This window comes from Simochromis diagramma, unplaced genomic scaffold (assembly GCF_900408965.1).
Source record: "Simochromis diagramma unplaced genomic scaffold, fSimDia1.1 OVJJ01000780.1, whole genome shotgun sequence".
NCBI classification, from domain to species: Eukaryota; Metazoa; Chordata; class Actinopteri; order Cichliformes; family Cichlidae; genus Simochromis; species Simochromis diagramma.
Window position 1 is genome coordinate 185,717 of NW_024386802.1, and position 15,484 is coordinate 201,200.

At 39.6% G+C, this 15,484-nt stretch overlaps 1 long non-coding RNA gene across 1 annotated transcript; it reads right to left on the reverse strand.

Moving 5' to 3' along the window:
* Positions 1–8,087: 8,087 nt before the first annotated feature.
* Positions 8,088–13,914, reverse strand: LOC120730588. The gene is made up of 3 exons (XR_005695147.1): positions 13,667–13,914; positions 13,315–13,452; positions 8,088–8,256 (listed from the first exon to the last, which is right to left on the reverse strand). It is a non-coding gene; the product is annotated as an uncharacterized LOC120730588 (long non-coding RNA).
* Between the last annotated feature and the right edge of the window lie 1,570 nt (positions 13,915–15,484).

A 15,484-nucleotide genomic window follows, 5' to 3' on the forward strand; every position in this document is an offset into this window, starting at 1 on the left:
TGCCTTATCCACACCCTCATTTCCTCCTGATCAGACATTTGCAGCTGATTGTAAATGAGCCTCAAGGATGCAGCAGTGTTGCATCTAAGGTCAGTATGAAACTGTGTCACACTGAATAATGTGGAGCTGCAGTTGTAGCAGGAAGGCCTCAAAATGACTACAGCTAACAACTCCAACTAGAAATCAAAACTGGCACAAAAATCAAACACAATCAGTACAACTGAACCCTTCAAGTACCACAAACCCCACAGGCTGCAAAAGCAGAGCTGCACAGTTACAGACTCAAACAACAACACTGAGCATGAGCTACATTAGCTGCTGGCTAGCCTCATTTAGAGCTACAAGGGTCAACAACTGAACATGACTCTGATCTGAATGCACAACATTAAAACCCCCAAATGCATTTATCCAAAGCTCACATACACAAAGCAGCTTTACACAGGTCGTCATTACTACCACATGCTGCCCTTGACAGCTGTTTGACACGTCAGCCATCTTACTCTAGAGCTTTCTCAGTTTCCTGCCTACCTTAAAAGTTTGTCTAACTTTAAGCTGTTTATCTGCAGCAGCCACCAGCTACCGTAACTCAGCAAGTTAAACAGCACAGCCTGTGTGGACAGATGGATGCTGGAAGTCTCCAAACATTTAGAACAAAAAGCTTCAGATTTCGCTTTCTGTCAACAGTTCAGTGAGCAGAAGATGATATTCAAAAGGCACAAACAAAGAGAGAAAACTTTACCTTTTTTTTAGCAGATTTTGCACATGTCTCAACCAACTCTGTATATTTTTATATATTTTATTTTATTGTTTACTCTATTTAATTTGTAAAATATGTATATACACACACACACACACACACACACACACACACACACACACACAGATTTAGCGATTCTTATATTTTGCTTGTTTTACGTTATTGTATTTTTGCACAACTCTGTTGCTTGTGAAGCTCGCACACAAGAATTTCACTCACATGATACCAGTGTACCTGCACATGTGATGTGACAATAAAAGTGATTTGATTTGATTACAGTTTGATTTTTATTTGATGGATTTTCCGAAACGTGGCAAAAAGTGGAGAATGACTTTACTTACTAGAAGTTAAAATAATAGCCAGTGTTTGAGTCATTATGATGCTCTGAGTTTTATGAGTAAAAGTGAAATCTGTGCAGCAAAGTTAGTGTTACCTCCTCTAACGTCCTACAACATACAGCACAATATGACTGATGGAAGAAAACATAAGCACGAGCATTATTTCCTGTTTGCTGAAGTTCAATAGCTTAGAAACCAAAGGCTTGTTTTTAAGAGACAGTTTAATTGGGATTGAGGGAATGACATGTTTGCACTGCAGTTTATATCCAACAAGATCAAGCAGTTTAATCTGTTCTCAAAGAGTTCATGTTACTAACAGCTCACCTCTCTGCAGAAGATTCCTGCTGGAGTTTAAAATTAATGGGTTGACTTATAGACCGGTCACTTGCTAAAGACACACAGCTGGGTTCAGGTTCAGTTTTGAGTTTCTGAAGGATCCTGACAATTGAAGCACAAATCTTTAATCAAGGACTCATCACATAACATAAAATGCTGACGGAATTTTAGACATTATAATAGTGACTTTAAGTTACATCTTTCTTGATGACTGTTTTTGTTGAAATCTGTTAATGACATGATTCAACACGGTGTTCATACAGCTGGGTGCCGGTCCAGATTCAGGTTCAGGTCCAGGTCCAGATTCAGGTCTACCATTGATCCTGTGAGTGAAGAAAAAGTGTTTTTCATTTGCAGCCACAGAAGCTGATGAAGACTTAGAATACCTTCATCATGCCAAAGAGAAACTGATTTGCAGGCTGACCATGAGCAGAAGGAAACTCTAAACTAGTGACGGTAAGGTAAAAACAGAGCGCCACCCTGAGGTAAACACAGTCATTTACACTGTGCAGGACTATTGATGGTCCAATGAGCAGCAGTACATGTTGGACATTTTTTATAGAATAAAGGAATTCCTCACTCAGTGACCTTCTTTGAGATGCAGTTTGGAGGCCAGGAAACAACATCAAATCAGACACCAAACTGACATCAAGGAGTTCATGTCACTAATAGCTCACCTCTCTGCAGCAGACGCCTGCTGGTCTTTAAAATTAATGAAACGTTCATGAGACCGGTCACTCTCTAAGGACACACAGCTGGGTGGAGGTCCAGGTTGGTTCCTGTGGATAATGATGGAGCAGTGATGTGAGTGCTGAGCTGTGACATGGAGAAGAAGTCATGGACAGTTAGAGATGGTCATCTCACCTCTGAGCTTTGGTCTGACTCTCATGTTCCCCACACAGAGTAGTTTCAGAGTGAGGGACTCCCTCCTCTCTGTCCTCACACTGATCCATGCTGCTGAATTCACATCCACATCAGCTCACACACACTTTCTACCTTCACCTGCAGAGAAAATACAAATCATTCATGTGCACATCGACTGTCAGGATCAGGTGTCTCCACTGTGTAGTACTCATTTGATATGTTTGGAAACTCACCTTAGGATTTAGTTTAAGGAAAGGCATCAGGTGTAAAACTCACAGTTCAATTAAAATTTGGTGGGTGCACTTATTTTGGCAGAAGTCAATTGATTTCAATAATAACTTAATTGCAGTGTTTAGGCTGTCATTTCTAGCATCTACAGGGATGTTAACATCACCTAGTATGATTATTCTGAACTCACCACTAAATCAGATTAAAAACTGAGCATGAGCCGGGTGGATGATACATAACAAATAGTTTTTTTAACTTTCACAGTCAGGGTGCAAAAGGCAAAGATTCAAGCTTTTCATATGCTGTATCCAAGTTTTTGTAAGGCATAGTGAATATAAAGTGAATATGTTGATCAGTGTAGTGTAGTGAGGGTGTGCTGGGAATGCCTAGCAGCAATGTTCCCTCTAAACTGTGTGCGTGCACAATCGCGCACTGCTGACATGTGCACAGAAAATCAGCGTTGCACACAACAACAACAAAAAATCCAACCTGAATTGAAATTAAAATAAATACATAACAATTCATTTTGTGCTATTTTGTAGTGTGAGTCAGTAAGTGACCGGTGACTGCAATTCACATTTGTATATCCGCAGCTAATCAACACCGTTGACAAGCTATTACAGCGTCCTCATGTGCCGACACTGGTGTTGTAGCTAGCAAAGCTAGCAAAGACACGCTAATGACAACCATTGGAGATGTGAGCAGGACAGATGGAAAATTTGATGTAAAAAGTGTGGACTGTAAACTATATACAAGTTTTTAAGTTGTGTAAAATGTGGCCATGTAAAACCAGAGTTATAATAAAAAAATATATGTAATATTTTTTCTTCCTGAATACTATCGTTGTTTATATTTACTGCTGGAAGAAACGTTAAAAGTACCTGTTGGAGTCAAATTGTTAAATATTGTCGTTGTGTTACTTAAATTTGTAAGTCATAGTTCAAACTATAGGATCAAAGACATTCCTTTGTCTCTGACCACCTCTCCAGCCACTCTGTTGGTGGGAAGGCTGAAGCGTTTTACTATTGGCACATCCTATCTGAAAGTTCTGTTTCTTGTGTGGTAAGCTTCCTGCTTTTATTACACTTTTGGTGAGCAGGAGGTCACACAAACGCACACCCAAACACATTCTCATACTCACACACACACACACACACACACACACACACACACACACACACACACACACACACACACACACACACACACATTCTCACACATGCATACACATACGTACACATACACACACGTGCTTACAAGTGCACACACAGTGCCTCGTCTTTTGTAAGCATGGGGGGGTTACAGTGGGAGGTGCTTGTGTGTACTGTAACTGTTGTGTAAACTGTGTCATGGAAATAAAAGGCTGTGAGGAAGGCTACTTAGATGAAGTTGGTTAGGAGACAAGTGAGGAGCGTTCAGCTCCAAGAGCTTGGGTTCCGACCAGCCTTGCCTTGCTACCAAGTAAAAGATGTTCATCTTGTTTCTGTCGTTAACGAGAATAAGTTTCTAAACTAGCGGGGCCTGTGGAAACGCAGACCCAACAGCAGCGTTTTATAAGGAAAGCTCTTGCTCCTGTGAGCAACCAAACTGAACTGAAAATTTAAATGCAATTAGTCCAATTGGAGCACAGAATGACTCAAAATCCCTGAAATGTCACCACGTTTCTGCAGTTTGTCCATTTTGTGCTCCAGATGGGTTAATTGCATTTTAAATTTTAATTGCATTAATCATGATGAAGTATTAATCTGTGTTAATGCATGAACTTTGACAGCGCTAAAAATAATGTAACTAAACACTTGAAATAAATATAGTCAAGAACACCCCATGCCCCCTTTAGGCTCAGTCCTGCTTACTGCAGATATCACCGCTACATAAAGTACCACGAGGTAGAACTTACACATTGTGCTTGGTTGATGACCAAATTTTCTGTATGTTGTATTTAAAAAGAAATGAGCTGCTATCTTGAACAAATCAGCGCTTCACTTCTGATGGAAAAAGGGGCGGGAAGGAGAGGAGGGAGATTTCCACAAACAGAGGATGTAAATAAGAGACAAGGGAGGATAGAAGCATTCCTGATCATATTTACTCCAGCTCATGTTTCAGAAACAACAAATACTCCAAACACTTTCAAAACAAAAGTGTCTCCAGCTGAAGCACAAAAAATGTCAGTTTAATGAAAACAAATCTTCTTTATTTTAACTGCAGCTTCTCAAAACTCTGCCCTAATGAACAAACGCATCATTTTCTCTCTCACACTGATTCACTCCTGAACAATGAGGCTTTGCAGCATAGTTGTGTCACACCTGCCCTGCAGCTAAACTGATCACATCAGTTTTACTGTAAATAGCAGTGGTCATATGATTTAGAAGACAAGCATCTTCCTCGTCAGTGCCGTCAGTGTGGGACCAAATTCTCCAGGTTATCAGATTTGTAAGCAGCAGCTGAAACTGTCACATGAATGAATGTTCATCAAACTGTTTGATTCCGGCCAATCAATAATCTATACTCATGTGGATTTGTCTTCAAACACAAGAGTGATCTAAAGTTTGTCTTGATATAATAGCTGAACATCAGGTCCAAACATCACAGAGCAGAAAAAAACAGTCAAAGTATTAAAGAAGGAACCAAAGCAAACTTACAGTTTCTTCAAACACACGCGGACAACAAGCTCCACTCCACACCTGGACACGGACACGGACACGCAGTTGAGCTTGCTCCCTGGAAGGAGGCGTAACATAACACCTGAACACTGTGAGAGTGCCACACCTTCATGTACTGATTTACAAATATGCCGTCTGACTGCTCAGGCTGTTTAAAACATGTTAAGCATGAAGGGGCTTTCTGAGCTTCCTGCTCGAAAGTCACATGTCCAAAATGAGCATTTCTCTGCAATTACAAACTCTGTGTAAACAATCTTGGTATCAAAATAAAGTTAACACTTGTGAGAGTTCATCAGAGGTGTAAATATTACAGCAGATATTATTGTGTCAACGTTACTGAGGCTGGGATATTCAAGTATCTTGATTTCTATCTAATTTATTTTTGGTTTTGTTTATTTTGTTTATAACCACTTTGAAAATATGATTTGCTTTAAGTCCAGAAATCCAGGAATCAACATATGAACAACAAATATTGATGCTGCTGAAGTGAAACAGTGGAAATTGACATCACTTTTAATGAATAATAATAAATTAATGAGATAGCCAGGCATTTTGCCATTTGGGACATTTTAGCACCATCTGTTGAAATGTCTTAGGTATTGAACAGCAGAAACGATTTTACTTTATTTACATGCCTAATATGTTTGTTTCAGCTTCTACTGGCCAATTTGCATGACTGATACCTCTTTTTAATCATTTGAGCAAAGAGAATAAACCTGGTTTGGTCTCAGCTTCTAGAAAATATATTGCTTCCTTGGTTGGCCATGACTCTGTGTTAACGAAGCTCTTTGTGTTTGTTTATGGGCATTTAATGGAACAACAACAGCGCTTTTAACTGTTTGTTGTTTTCGCTGTGTTTGGTGGTCGTACAAATGGTTTAAATGTGCTTTTAGCTGAGATTCAGAGGTTTGTGTGGATACTTTCCGATACTTACATTACTGAGCTTGTGTTGCAGCCAGTGTTGGGACTAACGCGTTATTAAGTAACGCGTTACAGTAACTACGTTATTATTGTGGTAACGAGCACGGTAACTAGTTATTATGCCAAAATCAGGAACGCGTTACTCGTTACTGGGATTTAGATAGGGTCGTTACTCGTTACTTCGTGTGGTGGCTATCGCGGAGCTTCCACAGATTCAGTAACATTAGCACGTGGTGGAGGCCAGCAGGTGGATGAGAGAAAGGGGACGCAGGAGGAGGAGAGAACCGAAGCGGCTGCCCGTCCGAGTGTCAGGTGAACTGAACTTCAGGTAAGAAGTTATGACCTGCAGTCTATCTGGGTCAGATATAAACCAAGTTTAGGTGGAGTTTATTTTCGTTGTGCTGACTTTTTCGTACTGCGTGCTAGCTAGCATGACGGAGTTTCTATACAGCTGGGTGGTGCTATGATGTTAATGATGTTGAACTTTATTTTGTTCATACGGTTAATTATTAGAGTTGCCAACCATCCTGTAAAAAACGGAATCGTCTCGTATTCAGAGAAATTATTACGCGTTTCTTATTGAGGTGAAAAGGAACAGTTTGTCCTAGATTTCAGCTACAATGAAAAAGACACAAAGCTGGAGTTATTCTGTGTCTTTGCTGCACAGCTGCCTCTTCTTCTCTGATTCTCCCCCCTCCCTCTCCTGTTGCTACTTTAATCATGAAACTGATCAATGATCAGCTGATCGGCTTTTCCCTCTTGTTTATTTATCGTCCACTTTGCGCCAGAAAGAGGAAACCAGCGGATGTCGCGTTAAACAACAGCAGCACGTTTGATCAGCTGTTGTTAGAATTTATTTAATATTAATTTCTAGTATCAGCTGATGTTTGCTGGAGCCACAGCTGTAAAGCTGCTGGTCATGATATCGGTTTGTATATCTGGTGAGTGGGAAACCAGATGAAACCAGGAGATGTCCTTACTGAATCATCAGAGCTGAACAGGTGATGGAGAAACAGGTTTACCTTTTAGGTGACATGAATGAGTTGAAGGGAAGTTATGAACTGTTTCTGAGAGATAAATAACACCAGGATCCTTTTCTATGTAGCTGACAGCTGGTAACTGTGCAGGGGTGGATCTAGCAAAGTGTTGCCAGGGGTCCATGTAGGGCATTAACATGGAAAGGGGGGCACAAAGAAATACTTTCTTATTTTTATTTCAAATCTCTAGCTTTTAATAAATAATTATCTGAGTCTTACAACAAACGATTGATAGATTGATGCATATATACCATCAGAACAGTGTACATCACTGTCACAACAGTGTTTGTTTTCATTCAAAGGCTTTATGATTTTTGCTATAATGGCGGGCCAGTCTCTAGTCAAAATGTCCGGGCCAATTTTCTGTCCCAGTCCAGCCCTGTATGCAGCTCATCTGCAGTCTGGTGTTACCTACATCTTCCTATTCAGAAGGCAGAATTTCTGAGTTCTGAGTACAATCGAAAGCACCACGACTGCAGTTTTTGTGTTGGATGTAAAAAGCGCACATGACGCTGTGACGTAGGCTAGAATCATGGCGGCGGTCAACGACGGTCCAGGTGTGGGATTTCTCTCGTGGAAATATGCACATTATTTTTTCCTTTCTATTGGTAGGTGGCACAGTGCACTTGTGGCAAGTAAGCAAGCTAGAAGACTGGCACTCTTGCTGGTTATCCAGTTAGCAACACATTAACAAGAGAAGTCTGAGTAAAACCAAAGTTACTTTCCCTGGTAACTAGTTACTTTGAAAGTAACGAGTAACTTGAAGTAAGTGAGTTACTTTTGATGGAAATAACTAGTAATGTAACTAAGTTACTAATTTAAAGTAACTTACCCAACACTGGTTGCAGCTGATTAAACGGAATCTTCTCCCTTTTTGAATCCGTTACTCATCTTATGAGAAATGAGAAATAAAATCAAACCAATGTCGAAGGATTACCATATTTTTTTTATTTCCCAAACTGCACACGCACAATTTGTCCCATCAACAGCAGGATTCAGCAAAACAAGACGTCCTTCAGACTTTAAAGTGCTGTCAGTTAAACAAGGAGGTGGCTGGAGAGAGTTCTGAGCTTCTCTGCTTAGGCTGCTGCCCCCACGACCCGGACCCAGATAACCTGAAGAATATGTATGGATGGATAATAATGATAAAAAATAATAATAATAATGCACTGCACATGTCATTTATATGCTCCTGCATTTAAACACTGATTTCAGCCACCAAGGTGTGAGTGAGTAAATCCAACACAATTCCCACCCTGAGATCAAGATGTTTGGATCATTGCTTACTATGTCCACCCCCAGAAAAACGCACCCCAAGTCTTGTGATTTACCAGAGTCTGTGCAGGCTTGTCCATATCTCTTCTCTTCTTGTTTGTCTGTTTTAGCCCTTAGGTACAACAGGTTGAGCACCAGGAGAGTGGAACATCATCGTTAATAATAACTGAGTTCAATTTGGTTATGAAGAAATCTTAGAGGGTTTTAACTGAGTCAGCTCCCCAGTCTGTGGACTTAGTGGTGCTGAAACTCAGGGTGCTGCTCTATGTCCTTGGTGCTGAAAACTGAGCTTAAAAAAGACCTCCAGATGGACACGACTAATTGATTTTGTGAATTCTTTTGATAAATAACCAAAAGGTGTGCCTGCATAGTGAGTTTTCTTTTGGAGACAATTTCGTCAGCAGGGTTGAAAAAACACCTGTTTCCCTCGTTTTCAGTGACTCACACCTTTTCCCTCCATCCCACTCCCCAGGGGTCACTGGCTGGTTGTGTTTCCAGCCCTACCAGCCAGTGACAACCAATCACTTTGTCTGACTGGCTGCTTTCTGCTGAAAGTTTGATATATTGATATGTTGATGACAGTGATCATCAAAACTTCTCCAGCATCTTGATCTGATAAAAATTACCCAAATAAAATAATAAAATAAATAAAATAGCTTTTTAAATAATAAAATGTTTTTATTTTTACACTGAACCACATCTCTGTCTTAAGATTCAAACTAGATATTCTCTTGGTGAAATTCCCAGGGTGGGGTTTGAGCTCCCTTTTGAGCTCCCAATTTCCATGGTGCCATTTTAGTGTTTGATTTTAAAATCGTTGGTTCATTCCTATTTTCCTCATTATTCCCACGCCCCTCAAGCAGGGGAAGGGAGAGGGAGAAACTAATATTATAATATTTTAAATCTTGTCAAAGATACATTATGTGAGGATACATTTACAGATTTCCTCACATTATAAAAAAAATATGAAAACACTGATTGGCTGTAGCTGACAGTTTGATATGTTGATGACACTGCACATGGTGTCAGTGATGACATCATCTTCTCCAACATCCTGATCTGATTAAAATGAACCAAATTAAACAATAATATGAATTAAATATCTAAAACAGAGATTAATTCTAGGAAAGTTGTTACTGTGATCATGATACATGTGAACTTTATTCATTGTATAGATACAAGTCATCAAATAACTTAAAAAACAATACCTATACTCACACAGCACTTTTTTTTCTTAATTCTTCATTTTTCAGAATTAAAACATTTGTTAGTTCACATATATGAAAAGAACCATGGAAAAATTATCCTCTGTTCTCAGTGATCTGTAGTTTGGTTGATGAACAAATCCATGTCCATGTAGTGGACGTCCCCCTCAGTGAGAGAGGCAGATATGAGCTGAAACACAGGAATCAAACCAGGGACGCTGCTGTTATGGAGCTGAACTGGAACCATTCAGACACTGAGGCGCTCTGAACACATTTTAATTACAGCTGTGCAGAGACACACTGATGACTGACTGGAACACTATGATTCACGTTTTACATTAACACCATCCTCACACATGTTTATATATGGCCACTAGAGGGAGATGTTTCCGTTTAAATACAATGTTTAACTTTTAGCAATGTTTTATAAGTGAGCATACTGTGTATGAAAAACATGCCTAATAAAATGGCAGTGTTACATTTAATATTGGATACATTTTAATTAACTTAAAAGAGATTAAAAGTCACGTGAACATGTGCTCATGGAGAATAATCAAACTATGATTGTTGAAAAGTGTCTCTGCTTCCTGATCAGGCTGTAATACGTCTAATATAAACTCTAAGGAAGAACTTATTTATTCCACTGTATAGTGAAAAGTAAAAGATTACATATATATATATATATATATATATATATATATATATATATCCCAGATCCCGGGAACAACATCGGAGATCTCTGTCCAGAAGAGCGCAGTCCTGGGAAAAGCTAAGATACTGCGCAGGACCCTCAAGCTCCCAGGCCTCTGGTAGAGGACCCGAGCTTGAAGGATAAACCGCCCACAGGGGCATGCTGGGTGTGTTGTATATATATATATATATATGTAATCTTTTACTTCATTTTATTCATGATATTTTTTTCAGTATGTCTTGATTACGCATTAAAAGCCCTCTAACTCTGGTACAAAAATGCTTCATTTCTTAACAAGTCTTTTATTGTGAAACACTTGCAGGAACATCTTTTTTTTTTTTAAATAAACTGATCTTGAATCAAAGAACTGTGAGAGCAGATTAATATTATCATGTGGTATGAAATTCAACTGAAATTCAACTGAAGCGCTTTCAGAAACTGAAAGAGCATCTTATAGTGACAGGTTAGAAATATGAAGAAATGTGATTGCGGTATGTTGATGACACCTCGTGTTTGCACCAAGCTCTTTCCATAGAAAAGTAAATTTAACTTGAGTCATGTATATAACAACAAAAACTGCAGAGAACTACGGGATTCTAGCTGTTCTGCTGAAGGTTATGAGAGGAGATCTCTGTCAGCTATGTTCAAAAACAAACAAAAAATTAATCTGATGTTGTTTGGTTTAACGATAAAATTGTGTTTTTTTATTCTTCAAACATACCAGCATCTTTGAACACATCTAACTGGATGCAGTAGAATGAGAGAAAGTGACATCTGCTGGAAAATCACCATCACCATCACTCTATTGGATTTTTCTTTTCTTTGATTGAATTTAGAATACTGACTATTTTGATTACTGAATTTTAATAATTTCTTGATTTGTAAAGCTTTCAGTTTTATGCCAAATGATGTTGGTTAAAAGTAAACAAACAACACAGTATTTACTTTGACAGGAATTTTCTTTTCTTTTTTTTTCTACATTTTCCGAGAATATCTCCTGCTGATATCAGTCCCGTTTTTTGTTGTTTATGTTTCCTGTAGCTATAGAAACCTAGAACCAGAGCAGCAAGACAGATACAAGCAGACAGACTAACTATGAGTCCAACAGATCCGTCCTCTGTGTGTCCTCCTGTCTGACCTGCAGGTGAGAAACAGGTGTGAGGTGTCAGCTGTCAGGTAGGTGATGAGTGAAGAACAGAACAGAATCCATTTCCTCTTCAAACTGCTGTCAGACATTATCTACTGCACTCTGATCACATCACTCAGACCAGCTGCTTTCTACAAAGTCTCATCAACAACATCTTCAGAAACAAACATCAACAACCAGGAAGCAGCTTCACCTCTGATCACACACACACACTCAACTCTACTCACACACCTGGAGGATCAACAACACTCAGGTAAAGGATGCAAATGGGTTCGTTCTTCAAAAGGGCAACCCGTCCGCGGTTTGGTCTTCCATTGATGACGCAACATTCGTATGTTCCAGTATCATTAATCGTCACTGCGTTCCAGTCGTAACCTTACCAGTGTGACAACACTGCCACCATGAGGTCAAATTGAAACATTGTACTGAATCATTAACTTAAATATTCTCATAAATACATTAGAAAAGAAAAACAAATTATATATTATATTAGGAACAATGGAAATCTGAAAAAGAAATTAAAACCTTAAAGTGATTTCCTTTAAGAGCACACCGGGGATGTAAGAGAACGGTAAGTGTTGGTTTTTCAGCTGATACACATGCTGTCATTTGTGACCTATATCATTACATTTCTATCAAACACATCTTATACACTACCCATAATCTACATTTAGATTTGTCCTTGATCAAACACAGCTGATTTAAATGGTTAATTAGCTCCTCAACATGTCCTGAAGTTCTCCAGAGGCCTGGTAACGAACTAATCATGTGATTCAGGCGTGTTGACCCAAGGTGAGATCTAAAACCTACAGGACACCGGCCCTCGGGGCCTGGAATTGCCCACACCTGGCCTAAGGGAATGTATGTTCCATATAATGTAAACAGAATTGGTCCTAGCATCGAACCCTGTGGAACTCCATAATTGACCTTAGTGTGTGAAGAGGTCTCTCCATTTACATGTACAAATTGGAGTCTATTAGATAGATATGATACAAACCACTGCAGCGCAGTATGTGAAACTGAAGGAAGTAATTATTGAAGTTAACTCAGAAAGATCGATTGGAGAAAAAGAGTCTAAATGAATATCAGTGGTACTAAAAGTAGCTGTAGAAAATGTTACATCTGTGAGATGTAGCAGAGAAAACAGAAAACCACCAGACTGTGGAGAACACAGATGTCATGGATTTGGTTGAGTTACGCACTGATGAGCAGAGAGAGGAGGAAACTTGTCCTACACAGAGACATGTGTGCTGGGCTAGAGTGCTGGTAATCTTGTAACATCACCAGTGATACTGACAGTACATTTACAGCACTTAACTGAAATTGTCCTCACTTTATAATACAATCAGATATTTCTTTGTTTTGCAGTTTTCTTCTTCGGCTCCATTGTAGTTTAGATTAGACAATGTGTGCCCCTTGCAATTTATTGTAAAGCTTACTTACTACTTACTTTATGATCTTATTTTATTGTAAATAAAGTTACTCAGCAGCATATAGGTTATTCCAAACATCAAGCAACATTAAAATGATTCACACATATAAATAAATAAATAATTATAATCCAATAATATTGTTGATATGATTCAGAAGAATGCATGAAATTTACATTATAGATGATAAAACATTTTTATTAATACTTAAGTAAGATTCTAACTTTTATTGTAGCAGCTTTTCATATAATAGATGTCTATGAGCACATTTACCTATAATCAGCACCAATTTTCTACACTTGCTCCTGTTGACCCTCTTTGTTCTTTGTGGTCTCCTTGAAAAAAATCGTGATTCCACACCAACCAGGAAGTTTTGTGATAAAGAAACAACAGGTTTTCATAGATAATCATTACAGTGTACTTACAGAGGAGCCACAGAAGAGAGATGTTTTTCAATCTGCTCTCGATGTCAGATCGACAATTTGACCAGTTCAGTCACTTAGGTCAAAACCTCCTCCTCTTCCCCTGTGACAGGATGGTTTTTGGGGAAAGCAATGGTTTCTCTAATTAAATATAACAAAGAAGAGAGAAAAAGTTTTCAAATGGTCAAAATGAACAACACTTACTATAAAGCATCAAAATTAGCTGACATAAAGGGGAACATGGGCACCTCTGTGAGGCCTTCACTGAATGTTAAAACAAACATTGTGAGTGGCTGAAGTCAGTCAGGAAGCCACAGGCAATGATAAATACACTTAAATGACAACATGTCAATACCTGTGTGATGCCTTCACTGACAGCACGTCGTTAAGATTTTTCCTCAAACGTTTCGTATTGAACCTAAATCACAATTAGTGATTTTGTTTAACATAACTTGTTATCTTCCGATCGTTGATCGTGTTACATATTCGTAGAAACAGTTCGCATCATCCTGTAGCCAATAGGGCAGAAAAACTTCCTGTGGGTTTACCTGTCACTGACTTCCTGACATCGCAGGTGCTTCTTCTTCTCTCGTCCCCCTCTCCCCACCCTCTGCTAACTAAATCATGAAACTGATCTGTCACGGCTCTGGAGGACTCGGGGGTCCGTGAGCTTATTATCCGTGGATGTATTATTATTATTGTTATTATTATTAGTGTCGTTGTTATTTGGGGATGTGTGTTTTTCTGCACTATGCTGTGTTCGGGTTTCCACTCATATGTAGAGGCAGGGTGTGTACATGTGGCTGGAGGATGGAGAACAGCCACATGCAGGCCTGATGGGTGTGGCCCTGCAGGAGGACTGGCCACACCTGAAGTTCCTGCCACACACCTGTTGGTGATCAGGGCTGGTCGGGGGAGCTACTTAGGAGAGTGTTGGAGCTCCCACCGGCGCGGGATCATTAAGCTAAGACTCCAAGTCAGTGTGTAGTAGTAGGAAGTGCGGATCGTGTGTGCGCGCAGGTTCAGTGTTTAACGGCTGCTTCTGTATTGTCCTGCAGGTGGAACGAGGGACCAGAAGGGCAGCACGCACAGGGTGTGCAGAAACACAACTGCCGGGAGCACGAGCACGGACGTCGGAGGGGAACACACATATGGGAGTCTAGGGAGCAAAGGGGATTTATTGGGCATCTGTTACATTCACTGTAAATAAAGTGCACTGTTTGCATCGCAGAGTCTGCATTTTGGGTCCTCATTCCCCCATAGCCCCACGGTCTGCCAGCCAGACCGTGACGTGATCAGCTGATCGGCTTTTCTGTCGTTTGTTTATCGCCCACTTTGCTCCACAAAGAGGAAACCAGCGGTAACTGTGCAGGGGAGGGTCTAGCAAAGTAGAGTAGAGTATGTGGCACTCATAGGAATCTTTGTATGCAGGAAGAGGAATGTCATATAAGGCATGAAACATCCCCTTTTTACCCATCAGCCTTCAAAGGCCTGTTGAGATTTTATGACCAGCCGTTGCTTTAACATAAACCATACTTATCACAGATAGAATGGATTCCCATTAAGCAGACAGTGCAGCAGATTTGAGTGCAGCCACTTTGTGTTTATCATATTCAGTGTGCTGTTTATTTTAAGTGCGGGTCAATTTGAGCAAATATGTTGAAACATGTTTCGTCCCAGTCTCTGCGTGTGTTGGTAACTGAACTTTGATCAACAGTTTTGTTTGTTTTTTTAGATACATTTGAACTTGCTATAACTGGGGAAACAATATTAATGTTTTAATGATCCTGCAGCACATTTCACCCTTAAAACATCCCAAAATGATTCTTATATCATCTGTCCTAGATCTCAACTAACCCAAACTGTATGCTGTAAAATGAGTGAAAGGAAGCACAACAATGTAGCATACATGGCAAATTTCGCAAAAGAGAGGTGATACAGAGGCTGAGGCATTGACCTGGATCTGTTTCCTAATATGGTTTAGGTAAAGATTGTAATCATCCTCTGCCTTTACCAAAGTTTGGGGACACTCTGATAGGGCTTCAATCTGGGACTCTCCATCAATTGTTCTTAGAATTGAAGAACCTTCTCGGATGAGAGGTGAAATGTGTCCAAGAAACTTAAAGAAGTTCTGACGCTTTTCTTTCCAAGTTCCTTAGATTAGCTGGGCATG